Below are 6585 nucleotides of genomic sequence, written 5' to 3' on the forward strand. Positions count from 1 at the left end.
AGTCAACTAATAACCATAGTAAGTATTAAGAATCAAAGACCAAAGGATCTAAAAAAATAAAGAAAAAGAAAAATACAGTGGCTGGCCAAAGTGCTAAAACAAAACTTAATAATATTATAATTCTCATCAGTTATGGAGGAACTACCATGAGTCAAGGTATTAATATGTATTTATTGATTGATTGTCTCATTTAATCCCCTCTGCTAACCTCTGAGGTCCTTACAGTTTGAGACACAAATTAAAAGAGGGTAAATACTCTCTCTTAATACTTCCCGCTGTGACACAAGGGTATACAAGAACTAAAATATGAACCCAGCTCTTCTTGACTTAAAAGTTTGATTTCCTTCGATGTACAAGAAGCTTGTCTTCCAAATGCCAATAATTGCTCTTTTCAGGGAGGAATGGAACAAGAAAATCATTACTTTAAGACAAGAATTTTCTGAATACTAAATATTGTCAGCAAAATTGAACTTGTGCTTTAAATGCTGCCACAGCAAAAATGGATCAAGAGGTGGAGTCCAAGTGCTCAGCCAGGTTCACTCACTGGCTAAGGAGCTCTCTCTGAACTTCAGTATCACAATGTACACATTTCAAATTTGAACACCTGAAAAATGACAAATCACTACATGTCGTCCATCATCCCCTTCAGGAATGGACATGAATAGTCAAAACCACATTGTTCAATCTTTGAATGTCAAAGGCTACTGAACTGCTGGAGAAAAAGGTTAACAACTATGCAAAATATTGTGAGGAATTAGGTAACTAAAAACTCCATGATTTCCAGGATGCTGTTATTTAATCAGTTAATAGCAAAGTAACAACCTTGACAGTAAAACTGTTTAATATGCCCAGGAGGAAAAAAAACAACCTGCAAATTATTTAAAGACTGTCAAATGCCTTTCAAACAACCTGGAAACAGACAAAATAAACAGTTTGGAGACAGCTGAGAGAATTTTGGGACAGCTGAGATAGGCAAGGGTATGGAGGTATGGACAGAGGAGAGAAAGAGAGAGGAATAGAATAATAGACTCATCCTTAAGAACAGCAGTATCATTTCTACCTTCAAATACAAGAATAATCTTATCCAATCCAGATCCATGGACAACAATAAAACCCAAACAAAACAATAAAAAAGAGTCTCTGTATGTCTTTTTAAAATGTATCACATTAGACATAGATAATTTATAAGGCACAAAGCTATTCAGCATGAGTGTATGACCATGGACCATTATTATGGTAATTATAGAAGTTAACAATGACTGAGACTCATAGCCACACTCTCAAAGCTTGCAGTCTCATAGAAAGGAAACGTCACGTGTATAAATGTCTATCTAAACCTTGAGGGATTTCTCACTTTGTAAGATGAAATATAACGAGAAGGTTAGAAGACAGATGGATATTAAAAAGGCCTATAGAAAACAAGCCCTGCAGCTTCATCCTGACCGGAACCCTGATGATCCACAAGCCCAGGAGAAATTCCAGGATCTAGGTGCTGCATATGAGGTTCTATCAGGTAATGAGAAACGGAAACAATATGATGCTTATGGTGAAGAAGGATTAAAAGATGGTCATCAAAGTTCCCATGGAGACATTTTTTCACACTTCTTTGGAGATTTTGGTTTCATGTTTGGAGGGACCCCTTGTCAGCAAGACAGAAATATTCCAAGAGGAAGTGATACTATTGTAGATCTAGAAGTCACTTTGGAAGAAGTGTATGCAGGAAATTTTGTGGAAGTAGTTAGAAACAAACCTGTGGCGAGGCAGGCTCCAGGCAAACGGAAATGCAATTGTCAGCAAGAAATGCAGACCACCCAGCTGGGCCCTGGTTCCAAAGCAGTTCATCCTGCTTCCAAATGACCCAGGAGGTGGTCTGCGATGAATGCTCTAATGTCAAACTAGTGAATGAAGGACAAACATTAGAGGTAGAAATCAAACCTGGGGTGAGAGACAGCATGGAGTACCCATTTATTGGAGAAGGTGAGCCTCATATGGATGGGGAGCCTGGAGATTTACGGTTCAGAATCAAAGTTGTTAAGCACCCAATATTTGAAAGGAGAGGAGATGATTTGTACACAAATGTGACAATCTCACTAGTTGAGTCTCTTGTTGGCTTTGAGATGGACATTACACACTTGGATGGTCACAAGGTACATATCTCCCGGGATAAGATCACTAGGCCAGGAGCAAAGCTATGGAAGAAGGGGGAAGGGCTCCCTAGCTTTGACAACAACAATATCAAGGGCTCTTTGATAATCACTTTTGATGTGGATTTTCCAACACAATAGTTAACAGAGGAAGCAAGAGAAGGTATCATACAGCTACTGAAACAAGGATCAGTGCAGAAGGTATACAATGGACTGCAAGGATATTAAGAGTGAATAAAATTGGACTTTGTTTAAAATGAGTGAATCAGCAATATTTATTATCTGCAGGGTTTTTTGTCTGTGTTTTTGTTTTTATTCTCAATATGCAAGTTTGGTTTAATTTTTTTTATAATGATCGTCATGAAATGAATAAAGAGGGCTTAAGAATTTGCCCATTGCATTCAGAAAAGAATGACCAGCAAAAGGTTTACTAATACCTCTCCCTTTAGGGATTTAATGTCTGGTGCTGCCACCTGAGTTTCAAGAATTAAAGCTGCAAGAGGACTCCAGGAGCAAAAAGAAACACAACATAGAGGGTTGGAGTTAATTGTTAACTATCTCATTCAAAATGCCAACTGGAGAAGTCTGTTTTTAAATACATTTTGTTGTTATTTAAAAATAATAAAATAAAATAAATCCAGCATTGAAAAGAGGAATTCCAGGAAGACTACATGGAGGAAGTGGCATTTAAATGTTTACATTCTATGTGTGCTTCAAAGTCAATTCAGAATTTTGGAGTGCAGACTGAGGGAAATTAAAAAATAGAGCTTTCCAGTGGAGAGAAAACAAAAGTAAAAAAAAAAAAAAAAAGAAAAAAAGCACTGATTGAATGTAACTCTCCAGCATCATGTTAATATACCAAGAGTTTTATCTTAAGTAATTTACAAAAAACTTAATTAAAATATTGAAATATGTAAAGAACTTTGACTATAAATTGGAACAAAATCAAGGTTATTCTTAAAATATTTTAGTTTCCCCACAAAAGAGTATGTCACAGTGAGTTAGTGAAAAGAGTTGAAAGGGGAAGGTATGTTTAACAGACCTTGTAATAGGAATTATCGTGTTTTTAAATCAGAGAAGATATACTGAAAGAGTAAGGTCTCAGGCTTCCAAGAGTAAAACCAAAGTCAGACTAGATTCTGCAGAAAGTGCTATATATTTGATAAAGTCACTAACTCATAGGGAGTGGAGGGGAACAAGGAAGTGTCAGGGGCCTTGGAAGAAGGAACTTAAGTCACTAAACTGCTTCTTCTTTTCTAGCTACATCTCTCACTGGGATGAATTTATTCTCTGGTTCACTTCTTTTGCATGGATGGAAATGTAACTATTGGCAGCATCTGTATTCACATCTCCTTCACCAACAGAAAGGAATTGAAGTGCAATGTGTTTTCTCATTCCAAATTTAAATATTAATAATAATAACAAAAAGCACCGATCTGTCCATCAACTGGAACAATGAGAGTGAATTATTCTAATTGGTTAGGCAAGATTTCTACTCAGTTATTTATAATATACATGAAAATGACAGCATCCACTCTTAATGATTCTTCTGTAAAATTTCCAGTAGAATTCAAGAAAGATGCAATAAAAATGATAGAATTTGGGGAAGTTCCATAAGCTTACTTTCATGTGGGATTGGAGGGAGGAGAAGTATATAAGTTTAATGCTAAACACAAAAGTTTTCAAAGCTCCAAAAAGTCTACTTACAAAGTCTGAATTCAAAGTTAAAGGAATGATACTATAAGCCACATGTGATAGATAGATATATAGATAGAAATATACATAATATAAATCTAGATAGAAATATTTATTTGATTTTCATAAAAGCCAGGTAACTTTTTTCTTTCCTAAACATACATACATATTTCTGCCTATATTAATCAAAATGGTATTATTTATTTTTCTATTTTTAATAAATGTTGTCTTTTTTATACAATTCAAGAATATTTTTTCCTTTTTCTCTTAGAGAAAAACTCTTCAAACCAGATGGTCGATCTTAATTAATTCTTATCACAGAGACATCTTTGTCATAAAGCATTTTTCACAGTTGAACAGTATTATATAAGCCCCTTTGTTTACTGAATTACTAAAAGAATGATTTTTCATGAGGGAAGCAGTCACTGTAATTTTATCTTTTATTTCTTCAACTTCCTTGGCACTTAAAAGCAATTATAACATTTAGGCTATTGAGTCTTCACTGAAGCAAGAGACATGTTTGTTTTAAATGCCTATGCTTTCAAAAAAATGAATTTTTCAGGATTTTTATGTACTGTAGTGTTTAGTTTCAAAATAAATATTGCAAGGGCTACATTTGTCAGCAGGTTGTCTATCTATATGCTTAAAACTTGTGCTTGCCATCAAGGCATCCAGTGCATGGAAGTTTTCATTCTTTTTCTTTTTCTTCCCTTGCCTTCCATATTACCTCAACATCAAGTCAAATCATCGGATACTTATGCCATAAAGAAACGTTTTTTTCTAAAACAGACAAGCACTTAATGCTTCAATTAGATTTCAGCTAGGAAAGGTAATGCAATTATGATCTATCTGTTAATATTTTGGGAAACTTTGAGGAAATAAACAGCAAACCATGGCATGGTCTCCCCCCACCCACATACATAATACACACATTCAGGAATTTAAAATAGAATTAAATTTCTTGAAAGAAAAGTTTCCAGTCATGGAGTCCCCATAATATGGACAAAACTGAGTTTGGTGTTATTACATATTAACTTCAATTTTCAGAAAAATCCTTCAATGTCACATGGTAAGTAAATGATAAAGACAGGATCTGAATGTAGGTTGTCTGACTCTAGGAGCCGAAGTTATTTGCATTATACCACCATGTCTCCTTTCCTCCCCGACTAAATAATATGTATTCACAGAGTTTTTAGTGTTTTTCCCCCTGAATTCATGTGGGTTGTTTTTATGGTTTCAAGTAAAATGAGTAGATTCATTTTTATTTAAATATATCATCAGAAGAAAACATTCAAATTCATCAAAACCTTCAAATTAATATGAATGAATATGCATGCAAGTGTGTGTGTGTTTTCTTCAAATTGAATTCTATTTATATAAAGGCATTGTTTCCCTCTTATTGGTTAGACTGATTAAACATGCTGATTCTCCCTCTTCTGCTTTAAGTTATCATTGATATTTGTCTGGTCATATATATTGATTTATCTATTTAAATTTATTCCACTTTTGAGATGCACTTCACTGATACCAGGGTTAACCCAGGTAATACTCCCATTAAAATGGTATATATATATATATATATATATATATATATATATATATTCTAAATAGCATGCATTGAAAGTGGTATGATAGTTTTCTTTTTCTGCTTTAACTCCCCATCACCTCTCTCTAATTCATTAACAGTATTGGAGAAAGGAAGGCTAAAATTCAGAGGGAAAAAGGGAATATTGCAATTTTTCAAAATTGATTTATTCATTCACTCAGCAAATATTTAATGAGCGACTTTTATGTTCTAGGCACTATGTTAGGATAGAGGTACAATGGTGAGCAAAAATATAAATTATATGTAGATATGTATGTATTTATAAATTGATAGACACAATTGCACATATTTATCATGTACAACATGAAGTGTTGTGGTATATATACATTGTGGGATGAATAACTCTAGCTAATGAATGTATGCATTACCTCACATAGTTATTTTTGTGGTGAGAACACTTAAAACTGATCTCTTAGCATAGATAAATTATTATAGATCTTATAAAACTGCTTAGAAAGTTCTTTATAAGGATGATGAAATGCAAAGAATTGTATGATATTTAATAAGTGCTTTAGTAATTTTTTTAGAGCAAAACAGTTTTTGCTATCAAAAGTATAAACCAATTGTAAAATATCATTATGCTATGAATTAACAGGCTTTGAAATATTTTAACTATTAATAATTTATTCAAGTCAACCAAATAAACCCATAAAGAAAAAAGAAACTTTTTATGCTGCTTGATAATGACATTGATGAAAAGCATGCATAATGGTATTTTGATCACAAACAATTTGAGAATTTAATCTCTGTATATTTCAGAATAATAAATACATTTTCTAGTTGCTTTTGCCTGACAAGCAGCATTGGATACTGCCTAAGGGAGAGAGAATCTGTGTGACCAGCAAGTATGGCGCACTCTGTTTGAACTCAATTTCCTTGCAACTCTCAGTCTCTCACGTGTTGCAGTTCTGTGGTAAGTGGATGAAAGCTCTGATGCTGAATTTGAGTAGAGAAGTCAATCTTTATAAGTTGTAAATATGTCACCATGTGTAGAAATTCTAGTTTTACTCTGAACTTGTAATAACCAATGTAATATTTTTCTCCTTAAAATACATCATTATTGGCTTTCCTCACATCATTCCCAATAGTAATCAGGAGTTATAATTGCCTCACACTTTCGAATCAAGTGAACACTTCAAA

The 6585-nt window shown here is 33.7% G+C and overlaps 1 pseudogene; it reads left to right on the top strand.

The window, feature by feature from the left end:
* The first annotated feature begins 1362 nt into the window (after positions 1-1362).
* On the top strand, positions 1363-2765 carry LOC105862401 (dnaJ homolog subfamily B member 11 pseudogene; annotated as a pseudogene).
* Positions 2766-6585: the final 3820 nt, after the last annotated feature.

Source organism: Microcebus murinus, chromosome 20 (genome assembly GCF_040939455.1).
Source record: "Microcebus murinus isolate Inina chromosome 20, M.murinus_Inina_mat1.0, whole genome shotgun sequence".
In the NCBI taxonomy this organism is placed as follows: Eukaryota; Metazoa; Chordata; class Mammalia; order Primates; family Cheirogaleidae; genus Microcebus; species Microcebus murinus.